This window comes from Phyllostomus discolor, chromosome 8, assembly GCF_004126475.2.
Source record: "Phyllostomus discolor isolate MPI-MPIP mPhyDis1 chromosome 8, mPhyDis1.pri.v3, whole genome shotgun sequence".
Lineage (NCBI taxonomy): Eukaryota > Metazoa > Chordata > Mammalia > Chiroptera > Phyllostomidae > Phyllostomus > Phyllostomus discolor.
Window position 1 is genome coordinate 26,404,077 of NC_040910.2, and position 13,895 is coordinate 26,417,971.

At 35.8% G+C, this 13,895-nt stretch overlaps 1 protein-coding gene across 11 annotated transcripts in view; it reads right to left on the reverse strand.

Moving 5' to 3' along the window:
• GRIA2 (glutamate ionotropic receptor AMPA type subunit 2) overlaps nucleotides 1–13,895 on the reverse strand; it is a 126,931-nt gene that overhangs the window by 7,305 nt on the left and 105,731 nt on the right. The window lies entirely within an intron of this gene.

A 13,895-nucleotide genomic window follows, 5' to 3' on the forward strand; every position in this document is an offset into this window, starting at 1 on the left:
GATACACCAAAATAAGTTGAAAAAATGCTACACACTACCTCTAGCAATAATTCAAGCTAGGAGACAGGCAGGCTATCTTCACTGCTAACTGCTTGAACATTCTATCACTAACGAGTTGCAGAACAGGAGTCTATGTCACATTAATTGGTCTCACATACAAGTGGTGAGATCCTAACGGAATGCCCATTGTGTATGGAAAAAAGAAAATGCAAGAAGCTTCTATTAGATCCTGACTCAAATGCTTCTGGAATAACACTGTTTTGTATTTTTTTTAAAAGAAAGATCATTTAGGCATTGATATTTTCTTTTAATTAAAGAGAAACTTTTTATTTTGAATATTGAAACAACCAAAGTACTCTTCATTACAATGTATACTAGAAAATAGAGTGTTCTATGAGTGACAGATGTGAAAGAAAGGCAGCAGCAGTATAATTGAGGAAGTATTTATCTTAAAAATTAATTGACTCAAAAGCAAAGGTAGACATCAAAAATCATTCAGTGCTTTATTCATAGTAAAAAGGGAAGCTGAGCATAAGAGTTGAAAAGTTACAGTTTTTGAGTATCTGCTTATTTTTCTGCTCACATTTTTTTCAACTGACTTTAATCCCTTTGGGTAGGTGACTCTAAATAACCCCTTTTGCTATTCTAATACAGGAAGTTTGAAATGGAAACTTGAAATTGAAAACTTACTTTTAAGATTCATGAGGTTTTTGGCCTTTATGTTTGTATTTTACTCTAAGGAATTTAAAAATATGTAGCCTTTGTCTTAGAGAAGGCATGAATAAATCAATTCTTTATAAGTGGCCATAATGTAAATAAAAATTTGTTTAGAATGCTGCCCTAGGGATTAAGGCAGCTCTACAAATATAACACACTCTATTTTGGTGAAAATTGGAGGTCAAGTGTAAAGTACAGAGTCGATTTGTATCACTAACATTTACAATACAAGGACAGTGGGAGGTGCTCAGATGTCAGCTGCATTTCTTCATTATCTCTCTCTAAATAGGGACTGACTGCTACACTGAGACAGCCCGTGGACCATGGCAGCCCAGTGGTCCATGCTATGAGAACACCCAAACATCCTGCTAAAAGGGTGCTTTCACTCTAAATTTATAAAAGTTATTAGTAACAATTCAATCATCCAATGACTCATCTGCACCATTATTAAACCTGTTTCTATTTCTAAACCACAGCCCCTCTTGAGATGACAGATTGGAAGCTGTGCTACCAACTGAACCAGTCTGCCTCTCTGTTGCAAAAGCACTTCTGTAAGAGTGAAGCTCCGCTAGGACCCAACTTCAGCTACCCGAGGAAAACTGTTTTTTAGGTTTACATGTGAAGTTTACATGTTAAAGCAAAGACAACTCTTCCTTCTTTCAGGGAGTATGGGGAAGTTAATTCCTCAGGATGGAAGGTTCCATCGCATTTTGTTGAGGAGATGAGTGAGGCCTCAGTAAGTGGAGAGAAATGATCACTGTGTCAGGGCGACACCCTTGACATCCCTGTGCTTCCCAAGGAGTTAAGACTCTGAACATGTTTATCCAAATCTTTTTCCATAGTTCAATATTATTATAAAAGGCACATCAATTTGACTAATGTATCACAGAAAGTAACAGTGTGGAATTTTAAAACTGACTTAAAGAGGAAACATGCTTATTGTCTAACATTGCTGGGGAAACATTCCTTATAAACTCAACACATCTGATGTAGTTATATCTAAGAAAAAGATCTTGTCTGTGAAAGCAACCAATAGTCATTTTAATTTAGGTATAGTTCTTCCTCATATAGAGTAATACATCCATTAATTTTTCTACCGAATAAATACACTTTTTCATCCTTAGGAGGAAATGACATTTTAAAGGAAATTGTAATTATCTCCATGAGTCACAATCCAGGATTTGTAGGAAACGAAGGTGCTGCATTCCGCATCATTTTGACCACTTAGGCTGTTAATTCTTGCACAGTTCACTGTCAAAAAATTGTATTTATCCCCAATGTCTAATAAATATCAAAATACCTTCTCACAGTGTCAGCAGTATATTTTTCACTAGAATGAAAGTCTCAATAATTTCCCAACATAAATGAGGTCCAAACGACAAGAGATTTCCAAATGCCAGACCTGATTCTGAACCAGGAGCGCCTCCATAGAGTTTTTTATAACTGTGCTCCCCATTGTGATACTTTCTAGATTTCACTTCAAATATGAATAGATACTTTTCATGAAAACCTCCTCTTTTTTCCTACAACTATTATATTATCTGGGGTGGTATAACCACTAATAAGAAGGTGACTCTATCTGTGAGTGGGTAAACTTGACCTATGGCCTCATAAATATAAAGATTAGAGTGCCATAGTGTGAGTTAATAACCTCTATTTCCTAGTCTGTTTGGTTGACATTCTATAAAAATTTAATTGTCCTTTCTTTAGCATTTTATTCTTTTGGCTGATTCTTTATCTTTCCTCTGGAACTCATAGCATGACCCACTGTTTCATTACAGATGCCAGGAGACTTGCAAACCATCTCTGCAAACTTCTAGAGTTGGCAGGCCAAAAGTATTGCATATAAATTTTATCCCACATTCTGTAGTGTTTACAAATCTACAATCCCTCAAAATGCTTCCGTGTTTCTGAGCTATAGTCACCTATTTGAAATCAGGATTTTAAAAAATCACTAACATGCACTGCAATTTTAACCCTTAATAGTTGGATTCTCCCTCCATTAGAGTGCCTCTGTTTTACATTTTTTATTAAGATGTAACTTCCAACATAAACAATATATAGTCAAGTCGAGTTGAGGGAATCAATATCCAAAGTCGATTCCTTGTCACTTTCTGTGTTGTGTGTCATTAGAAGTCTTCATCATCCCACTTTCAACCTCTTTTTAAATGAAGCTAAAATAATGCTTACTTTGAAAGTTCTACTTCAATAGTTTGCATAGCCATGTATGTTAAATGTGAATGGTTTTTAAATGTAAAAGATGATAAAATTATTTTTGTAAAAGTATTACCAAAAAGTCATAGTGGAAGAAAAGCATGTAGCTTTATTCTGCAGTCTGGACAGAAGTTAAAAAGTCAATGAAGGAAAGAATAGAGTGCTTAGAGAAATGAGAGAAAATATAAGAAAGCTTTAGAGTTTCATGAACTAGGAGGAAGAAGTGTCAAAACATTTTTGCAGAATGATATTATATGTTGCACAGTTCTCACCAAGCATGAAAACACACATAAACATTTCAATTTGGCCACAAGGGCATTAAAAGGCCGTTTTCACAAAGACTTACAAGGGAGATCAAATTTGAAAGGACAGAGGAGGAAGTGGCCATAATGGAAACAGGAAGGCCCTAGTAAACAAATTCATTACCTTGCCAGCTGAGGGAAAGGAGGAGAAAGAGAAGATAAAGGAGAGAACTGTTCTGGGGATGGTTCAAACTTAAGGCAAAGTTGAGCCTTGACTGAAAGCTCGAGTCCGAAGAGATGAAAAGACTAGAGACATTATTAAAGTGAAAGTTTCAGAGTAATGCCTTGGGCAATTGGAAAGAGATGTCAAAGGCCCAGGTGGAGATATTAGCTTTACAAAAATAGAGATAACTCTTCTTATGATTCTGGTAGAATAATACCTTGAAGAAAGAATAGAGTTGTGTTGGTCTATGGAAGAGCTGAATCTGTGTTTCAGGAGAAGTCAGAAAGACTGAATAACTTGCCTCAGTTAGCATTGTTTGTTAACCCCTAGAAGGACCAGAAATAAGGTCTGGATGCCCTAACCTTCCTTACACATGTATATACATTGAGCCATAAGAATACTCAAGTATGGCCCTGGATGGTGTGGCCCAGTGAACTGAGTGTGGGCTGAGAACCAAGGGGTCACCAGTTCTATTCCCAGTCACGGCACATGCCTGGGTTGTGGGCCAGGTCCCCAGTGAGGGCCATGTGAGAGGCAAACATACATTGATGTTTCTCTCCCTCTCTTTCTCCCTCCCTTCCCCTTTCTCTAAAAATAAATAAAATAAAACCTTAAAAACAATTTTAAAAAAAGAACACTCAAGCATGGTTTAGATAAATGATATCTGTGAAGAAGAAAAGGTCACTTGACAATCTTACCAAATTTAGAGAAATTCAGTTAGATGTTGATGTATAGTTTGTTGATAAGTAAAGTGAGGCTTAAATAAATTAGATTACTACCAAAAGTAAAGCTGAGTTACATCCTAGAGTTCTTATTAACATTTTGAAATTACTTTCAATTGTCAAAACTATAGAGTCAGGTTAATACATATATTATTAATAAAATCATATGCTCCTGATAATTTTGTTTGAAAAACAGTGTTTTTAAAGTTTAAAATATAATTGGCATTTCTATGTTTTCATTCCCTTATGAATGGTAAGTTATATCAATGAATTCTCTTATTAATTACATGTGTGTATTAACTACATATGCATGTATGTGCATATAATATAAATTGATAATGCAAGAGGAAGAGCAAATGATCCCCTATGACCACATTTTTAATTTTTAATAGGTTAAGCAATTGACCCATTCAACCTATTGCAGACAGATAACATCTTGAGTATGATCAATGAATTAGACAAAGTATCTCATATTATCTTTGTGGATTACATGGAGAGTTGCAGTTAGCAGAACTAGGTAGGCTTATAATTAAAATATCGATCACACCTAAAGAATATTGGTTATTTATATCAGCAGGGAAATACCACTGACTCCTTAGCCCCATTGTGTTCAATATTTCAGTCAATTTGGATAAGGATGTAAATGGCAAATGTTTCAAGGTTACAAATATTTTTATGATAGATGAGAGAATCGATATTTCAGTTTTATGAGCATGCACAAAGAAGCCAAAACCAAGGTGAAATTTAATAGGAATGAATGCAAAGTCTAGCATATGGCTTCAATCAATTGCATATTCACAGAATGGAAGACAAGAGGCTTACAATAATTCATATTGAAATCACCCAGGTTTTCAGCAAACAACTTTAGGGCAAGCTAATGTGATTCAGTTACCACAGAAGCTAACAAACTTGAAGCTATTTAAATAGAATTATAGAGTCTAGATAACAGAGTTGTAATTTCAAATACCTGGAGGGCTAAGCAGGAAACGAGAGTGAGTGGAAACGACAGGAGTGGGTTATATAATAGAGAACAGTGCGACGATAGTGAAAACAGAGCACGTTCTCTAGATAAAGGCATTTTCCCCCTTCCTTTCATTTTTTAAAATGTAAACACTGTATTTCTTGAAGAAAGTAAGTGTCCAGGTTGAAATTGGGCTGAAATCTGAATTTTCAGATACGGGTTAAGATCCTTTATAGGTAGACTAAATCACACTGTATATCTAGATAGAAAAACCTACATTCAAAATATGTAGAGAACAGCCCTGGCTGGTGTAGCTCAGTGGATTGAGCTCGGGCTGTGAACCAAAGCATCGCAGGTTCGAGTCCCAGTCAGGGCACATACCCGGGTTGCAGGCAACGGCCCCCAGCAACCACACATTGATGTTTCTTTCTCTCTCTCTTTCTCCCTCCCTTCCCTCTCTAAAAATAAATAAAATCTTAAAAATCTTAAATATATATAGAGAGACCAGGATGAAGGGTATAAAAATATAATTTAATAAAGAATGGTTAAGGCAGTTAAGAATTCTTAGGTTAAGGGATAAGAAAAGAAATATATGAAGTTTTTTTTCCTGTGTTGATGCATCTGATGTATTAAAAAGAAAGCAATTACTAAAGTCAGAACTCAGATAGGATTTTTACAGTACTTGTCCTTCTATGATGGGCTTGTTTCACTTCACATACTATATTCTCAAATTCATTCATGTTATAGCACATGGCAGGGGAGACAGAAACCAATCCCTTGGACAGCCTCCCCCAAAGGAAAAAACACTGAACCCACACTCCAACCTTCCCTCCCCAGGCAGAAGTGGGGAGTTGCAGGTTTTCTCCCGCTTGCTCCTCAGAGGTGGAGGAGAGGGTCTATGACCAGTGAGTGTGTGCTAGTCCAAACCTTTGCCTTTGTTCCCCGTGGTCCCCAAACCAGTGCCTTTCTTGTCAATGCTTTGATTCAGGCAAGATAGAAACCAGATCCTCAGGAAACCACCCTGCAAAGTCAGAAGCTGGACATACAATCCAGTCTCCATCTCTCCCCAGGGAGAAACCAAGAGCTGGGTGTTTCCTCCCAGTTGCTTTGCACTGCCCGGGGGTGAGGATTGTGGAGTTGGGGGGTGGGCTGGGTTGGAACTGTGGTGAGTGAGTGCCATGAATTTCCTACTGGGTTTGACCTGGCTGGTGTTGCACTGGTTTGGTCTGTAGGAGCCTCTTCACTGGTGCTGGATTCCTCACAAAGAGAACTGGTCAGTGACTTTGAGTCAGTGTGTCTTCATGGAAAAGGAGGGTCTGGGTCTTTCCATCCCAACATTTTCTTATACCTCCTCCTGGCTCTTTCTTTTCTTCTCTGAATAAAATCTTAAACATTGCATTTTAGGGGGGACCCTGACATTATTTGGAATTGCCAGTTACCATATGATTCCTAAAAATGAATTTCCATGTTAAAATAAGCAGCCACCATAACCAGCAACTTGTTTCTGATAATCACTCAATATGATCTGGGGCATATATGCTGGAAACATGAACTGTAAATTATTTAGTATCAAGTTTTCCTTCAAAATCATCTAGTTAAAGAATTCTCAGCACTTTACCCATGGTATTTATATTTAGTTCAGGTTTAATTCCAGTATATTTAAATGATTGCACAATTCTATTTCTCTTCTCTGCAGAGATCTGGGACTGGGTTTATTACCATGGCAACTAGTGTGAGACACCCAGCAGAGCCAGCAGAAATGATTCTCTTACATAAACACAAAAATAAAGTGAACGGAACACTACTAGGTCATCTGAAACACCTTGCACAGGTTCATACTGAAATTCCTCTCTGAGGCATCTAAATAGGAGTTTTGGTAGAGTTTGGAGATCAGAAACTAATCTCCAATTATTTCTCCATTGTTTGGGCTTTTTCTGCTAGAATAATCATCTTCCTGGTCTGAGGATAGTGTGAATAGGACCATTTTCTCTTGAACATGGGCAATACTAGAAAGCCTCCTGTAATCTGATCAGAGTGAATTGAGTCCATCCAGTGGATAATGTGAGCTCTCATCGCCCCTGTGTTTGGCAAGGGTGGTCTTTAGATGAAGTGCCTGGTGGGCAATGCACTGACTTTCACTTAGCATGGCCGTGGAAAGAGGAAAATGACCAAATTAACCTATTTGCCTGGGGAGCAGAGACAATTTCACCATGATCATAATTCAGCAAGCAGACATACCCTGTTTTTCCTTCCATACCACTCTGAGCACAGAGAACCTGATTCAATACAGTCCCTCGCACACTTAGTTACAGTCCTATGCATTTGGAAACTACCGAATGAACTGCAGAGTCTTTAAACTGAATTCTAAATTTTAAAGGAAATATTGGCAAAATCTTCTAAAATTTTGACCTTTCCTACACTGTTAAACCAGCTACATTCAGCTGAACTGATGGAGCACAGGCTTTCCCCAGGCAACCTGGGCATGATGTATCTTTAAAGTCTTTAAGAACTCAATACTGTCCTCTGGTGCTTTGTGGAGTGGTGAGAAAAAACGAAAATGTCAGAGGAAGGAAAACTACCAGCCAGAGAGGAAATGATTTGCACGTGTCCTGCATCATTGAGTGAAGCCTTGGGCATGTGGAGGTGTCAGTTGTGCAGATTGCTATGCAATAATCAAGCTTCCAAAACTTAGGAAGGAAAGTCTGTAATAGATATGACCATGCCATGGGTGGCTTACAACACTTCCATGTAGTGTTATTTATTATTAATGTATTCACACTCAGCCTTTATTTAATACCTAGTATTTTAGAAGCCACTTAAATGGTTGAGTGAAAGGTTCATAAAGGGTTTATGCAGATATTACTAACATATTAGTAATATCATATTAGTAATGTATGGTACATTATACATTATGTACACATGTGTGTATACACACATACATGTATATTATACATACATATGTTCAGTGTATAATGTACCATAAATACATTAGTAATCACCATATTTACTAATGGTAATTTACTACCATTTACTAATGGTAATTAGTAAATACCATTAGTAATACCATACAGTCATGTATGACTATACATACACTCTATCTCCACAATATTTAAAAGATATAAAATGTATGTACATATATATTCATATGTAGAAATCTAGAACTGTATATACACATATCATGTATACAAAACTAGAAGTGTATATACATGTATCTGCCTTCATGGAAATATGTGATATATAGGAATGATGGCAGATAAATCATTAACTATACCAGAAGCAATGAAATAACTACCATAGTGAGTAAAAATCTATTCAATAGAATAAGAGTAAATGAAGCACGCTGTATTGTTGCTGAAGACAATCAGCAACTGGAACAGAATGTAACTTTAATGAAATAGTATTTAAAGTATTTCTATAGGATAGCTGTTATATAATGGTTCATTTTTACTTATATTTCAATCAGTGTTTTTATATGTAAATATAAATAGGTGTTTCTTATGCCACAGAGGGAGTTGAAAAAAGTTGCTGCCTTAAAAGTATAATCTAAATTATTATAGTTCTTTAGTAATTATAATTATTATATAGTAAATCATATGTGTGATCATATATGATCACAAGTTATATACACATGTAAGGAAAACTTCAAACTATTCCTTACATTCAGGTAAAGAACATCTCCATTAATACTATGTGTCTATCATCTATATTATTTGTAAACTCTGAAAACTATAATGTGGGGTAACAACGGTATAGTCTCATGGATTATTATCAGACCACGTTTGTCTTCTGAGAATGGAATAATTAACTTCACTAAATAAGAAGGGGAATACCTTTATTCTGATGATGGTTTAGACTGGCTTCCTTCCAAAGTCAGCAGATCTAAAGCAGGTCACTTATTCAGAGGATACACGCTGTCCCTCAACACCCCCCCCCCCCCCCGCCCCGGAAAGAGAACCAGAAGAAATAAATGACTGAAGTGTGGGAGATTTGGAAGAGGCATGAAAAAGCACTTTCTTCTGCAGGTTAATAATTGAGCTTCATGGATTGACAGGCCAATGATAGGTTTCTATATAGAAGTCATTTCCTATTGCTCAAATTTAAGTTTCTGTAGGAATACAATGCCGACAGGTCTCTGAAATCATTTTCTACTCAGACTGATCTAAGATCGGTCCTCTTATTGAGAAGTTGAATTATCTATCAAAAATGTGAAACTCTAAAAATAGTGGTTTATAATTGAAAGCCTAATTCTTTCTTAATTACAGGTATGCTACAGTGGCACTCTATAATTAGGGATGCTCAGCAGCTCCGAAGTGAGTCAGGCTTTATCATTCACTCCATACAAGGATGTATATGGGCTCCACAGCTGTGGACCCTGGTGAAGGAAAATGCTGGGTTTTTTTCCTCGCACCTCTTGGTGGTTACAAGACTGTCCTCCACTTACTGTCTAGCAGAAACAAAGTAAATGTTTCACTCTCGTGTTTGCTTCACTGATTATCACCGATGGAATGCTTTTAAGTTAAAAAATTTAAAACTTAAATCACAATCCTAAAACTAATGCACACTCACTGAATTCACTAAAACAATATTAATATAACACAGTTTATTGTTAAATTATTTAACTGATATATGAAAATACGTTAGGCTTAAATTGAGTAAATGACATTACCTTAGGACCAAACAGATCTGTATAGACAAGATGAAATATTCATCTCATAATTTGACATAAGTAAGGTGCTTTCATCCACCCAAAAGATATAATTTTAGGGCACATTAATATTGAGACAAAAAACTATAAATTCATAATTCTGTTTTAAAACTGGACATTTCATCTCTAAATGGTCTTAAAAATTATTTTCTTCATTCTTTCACTAGTTATATATCTTTAAATTTTCAACAGTGACCCAACTTCTCAAATCAAATTCAGCACTGGCTAAATCCAAAGCTCTTGCTGTAGTAAAAGCAGAGACATGGTTTGATAAACTTTGTGAAAGTAGAAAATTTTAAATAAAATGAGTAATAAAATCCCTAGTTGTAAACAGCATGTAAGAAGCAAAAAGCTATCAATAGAGCCAGAATAAGCCATAGTAGGAAATAGAAGATAACTATTAGAACCTTGAATATTAGCAAATGGTAAAAATGGTGAAAGCTTTTTCTTCTACATGTAATTAGCTGTCCTGAGTCTGAACGTAAGTGTTGCAGATGGCCAGAGGACAAAGCACAGTACGTGTCTTCTCTGGCCTCGGCCCACTCCATCTATACATCTACTTTCCTGGCAGGTTGGGCACCATGATAATCAATCTGCCAGCTTTCGTCCTGTCTTGAATCTACCTTACAGGATCCCCAAATGTGCCTAGAGATAAAGGACATTTAAGAGAGAAGATGACCCAAGATGTGTGGTGAATGTTAATTTCAGGAATAGAAGCAAGGCAAATAGCCTTTGAAATAGTTTTCACTATAAACTTAGGAATTCAGCCATCAAGGAAGTTGAGAAAAGGCTGCTGCCTTTAAAAGTATAGTATAAATTATAGTATAGTTTAAATTATCATAATTCTTTGGTAATTATGAATCTGATATAGTATATCATATATATGATCAGAAATGATATATGTATGTGCATACATACATATGTACATGTAAATAAACCCATACATACATATATGGAAAATATCTAATTAGTCCTTTCATTCAGGCCAAAGATCAAAGATATAGCTTAGGATTTAAGTGAAAAAAAAATGAAAATCAATTATATTTTGCTTTTGTAATGTTTATGAATTAGGTTTATTTTATTCAATATTTTACATAGTGCTCTGTAAAAATAAATTATTTTTTTAATAAAGAATCTGTTGCCCTGGCTGGTATGGCTCAGTGGATTGATGGCAGGCTGTAATCTGGAGGGTGGCTGGTTTGATTCCCAGTCAGGCACACACCTGAGTTGTGGGCCAGGTCCCTAGTGGGGGCCATGTGAGAGGCAACCACACATTGATGTTTCTCTCCCTCTCTTATTCCTTCCCTTACTCTCTCTCTAGAAATAAGTAAATAAAATCTTTTAAAAAATAAAGAATCTGTCTTTCAATCTTCACATAATAATTCAAGATACTTTATGTGAAAAAGTTTGAGACTTGATGTATATGATCGGAAAGCCATAGAATCACAGAAAATGTTCTTGGGAGTCAGAAACAAAATTAATATTGTTCTCAGTATTATCATCATGGTACCCAATTATCAAACATTTATACAGTTAACAAAACTACTCATAATTACTTATAACTTATCAGCATCATTTTTTAATCTGATTTTGCTATTCACAGAAAGAGGGGATTTGATTTTTTTAAAGATTTTATTTATTTATTTTTAGAGAGGGAAGGGAGATAGAGAGAGAGAGAGAAACATCAATATGTGGTTGCTGGGGGTTCTGGCCTGCAACCCAGGCATGGACCCTGGCTGGGAATCGAACCTGGGACACTTTGGTTCCCAGCCCGCACTCAATCCACTGAGCTATGCCAGCCAGGGCAACGAGCTTAATCAGCATCATTTTATTTAGTCCAACTTCAAGAAACAAACCTTTTGTGTACATAATTTTGCAAATCACAACCATGTAGTACTAGTTTAGTAGAGGACTTAACATAGCAAGCTCCTATTCACTTTGGTGATGTGTGCTGTTATATTAGCTTCTCTTTATTGGTACAAACAGAATAAATAATGTGGCCTTTCAGCACTTTTGAGCCCATACCCTCTTTCTCTAGAAAAGGAGAAGCTGACTATAGTGGTTTATGCATTGAAACTTAGCCACGTTCAACCAATTCTTCTGAAGGGATGTGGGCAGGAATGACGAAGCCCTGCTTGAATTTCTACTGTGATACTTCTCCAACAGTGCACAAACAAAACAGAACATAAGGCAGCAGAATAAATCCAGAGACCTTTCTCTCCAAGGAAAACACTTAGTAAATGCAAAAGATCTTTTAGGAGTAAGTGGCCTCTGCACACTTAACAGCTACCTGAATTTGGACAAATCCTCAAATTTATCTGAGCTTCAGTTTAGTAATGTGTAGCATAAAAACAAAAATCATTGCCCTAGTAGAGAGAAATATTTTGAATTTCAAGGATATAATGCATGAGAAATTGCTCTGGGAAACTATATTAATGTAAGTTATTAGTTTACCTAAATACTAAACATAATTTATCTAATACCCTGGGGAAGAAAAAACTCCACAATCCACATATTATGTCAAATATATATTCAAACATATATATATTCAAATAAAAATGTATATATGCACATATATACACATACAAATATCATACAACCATGGTCTCTATGGAATTAGTGCACTGAAATACCAAAATACATGAGTAGCAGCATCCTTTTGTCCACATCATCTAGCTTTCTCATCTTGTCTACTAGAGATTAGCATATTTTGGCATCTTGGTAATTACAGCATGCTTCTATGATTGACTTAGCTTAGACATACTAAATGTCCTGGGAACTCGAATGTGACACAGTTGAGAGTAGTAGGTACTGTCTTTGTCCAGACAAACCAATGACAGTAACAGATTTATACTCACCTAGAAGAGAATGTCTGGGAGGAATTAAGATTATTTTAACCATATTAGTAGTGCTAAGTAAACCATAAACTACGATATAACAGGCTACTGCCTCATTCACAGGTCTCATTTATTTCAAAAGGAAGGAATAGTAGTAAAATACATAAATTAAAGTAAGCCCTATTGGGATGCAAATAATAAAAATGCTTCAAAATGCACTTCTAATTAAGAATCATGTTCTTATTTATTCTAATAAGAATAAATTCTAATTTATTCTAATTTATTTCAATAGATTCATTGTTATGATCAAGTTAGTGCACTGTTACATTAATAGGGTTTAAACACATATTGCATATATGTTCAGAAGAGAGTTCATCGGTATCAGGACATTCATTCGCAGAACTGCATTGAGGTTACAGTAGCTGCACTTGCACTGCAGTGCCCACTGAAAGCATTAAGCCTCTATACCAGCCACATATCCAGGTTATTATCTATTATCAGCTGTGACAAGCCCCAGACCACTCTTTTCTCCCAAATTATCTTCAGCCCAGCTAAAGTTATTTGGCAGAAGCGATGAGGGACTGATGTAGCATGGGGCAGTCTTCAAAATAATAAAACCTATTACTTCAACTAGAAGTTGAAGTCCCAATCCTAATTCTGAAGTAAAGTGGCCCAGTCCTCACTCAAACAGACTCAGATACATTTGAAGATATTTGTGTATTACCAGAGATCATCATTTGTCATATATGTTGGCTTAAGACCTTAGTTTATCAGCTGTATTTAAACACTTTAATAGAATGAGTTCTTATATAGAGATGGTATAATGAAATAAAATTTTACCAACAGTAGGTTATTTGGCTTGTCCTATAAAATAGACTGTGAGGCCACCAATTCTTTAAAAAATATATAACTTTGGTGTGCATTTAAAAAATCTGAAGGTCTTTATTGGCCTTTTCTTGAAGGATTTCACAGAAAATTCAGAATTTTCACATATAAATATAATCTGTTTCCTGATACAGCATTAAATAACTGATTTAAAAGTGAGTCTTCAACTGAAAACTATATACTATAAATGACAGTCATGCTTATTTAAAATCAGGCCAAAACCAATACCATTTTGTTTTAAAAATAATGCCAATCTATACTTCACTTTGCTTCAGTTTTCTTCCGAAAGTACAATCAGATTTTATAAAACTAAGATTTCATTACAATATCGTGTTTTTAGACAAAGGAGTGAGGAATCAGAAAACCGATGGAGTCAGGGCTGAGGACGG